Source organism: Mandrillus leucophaeus, unplaced genomic scaffold, assembly GCF_000951045.1.
Source record: "Mandrillus leucophaeus isolate KB7577 unplaced genomic scaffold, Mleu.le_1.0 Scaffold212, whole genome shotgun sequence".
NCBI classification, from domain to species: domain Eukaryota; kingdom Metazoa; phylum Chordata; class Mammalia; order Primates; family Cercopithecidae; genus Mandrillus; species Mandrillus leucophaeus.
In genome coordinates this window covers 524632-525168 of record NW_012102166.1, presented here as the reverse complement: position 1 = coordinate 525168, position 537 = coordinate 524632, and the positions used below count along the sequence as shown (strand labels likewise).

The 537-nt window shown below is 54.4% G+C and overlaps 1 protein-coding gene across 1 annotated transcript in view; it reads left to right on the top strand.

Annotated features, from left to right (window-relative positions):
• The window catches only part of ITGAE (integrin, alpha E (antigen CD103, human mucosal lymphocyte antigen 1; alpha polypeptide)), a 101934-nt gene that overhangs the window by 37730 nt on the left and 63667 nt on the right, over positions 1-537 (top strand). The window lies entirely within an intron of this gene.

Below are 537 nucleotides of genomic sequence, written 5' to 3'. Positions count from 1 at the left end.
TCTCAAAAAAAAAAAAAAAAAAAAAAAGAAGGCAACAATATCTCCAACCTCCTTGCGTCCCAGAATCTCCATGAAGTTCTGATGAACTGAGCTGGTGCTGGAGAAACAAGGATGACTGGAGCGTAGTCCCTTCTCCCAGGAGCTCCCAGACGAGGAAACTGAGGCCTAGAAAGACAGAGCGAACTGCCCAGACAGTAGTTGCTCAAGGAGAACCTGGGTCTCTACCTTCAACCGGGTGCTCTTCCTGTTACACCAAGCATGGTTCCCTGAGGCCAAGCTGGACTGTCCCCTGCCTCCGTTTCTCCCTTCACCTCGGCCCACAGCAGTCTCACTGGGCTTCTTGGCTTGCAGGCGCGGTTGGAGACGCCCTTCACTACCAGCTGGCACAGATCGGCTTCAGTGCTCAGATCCTGGATGAGGTATGTGGCTGACTCAGCACCAGGCAGGCTTGCCCGTTGGGAAGGGGCTCAGAACACCTAGGATTCAGGGACTCCTGCCTCCCATCCAGGGCTCTGCTCTCCCTGTGATGATTCCTCT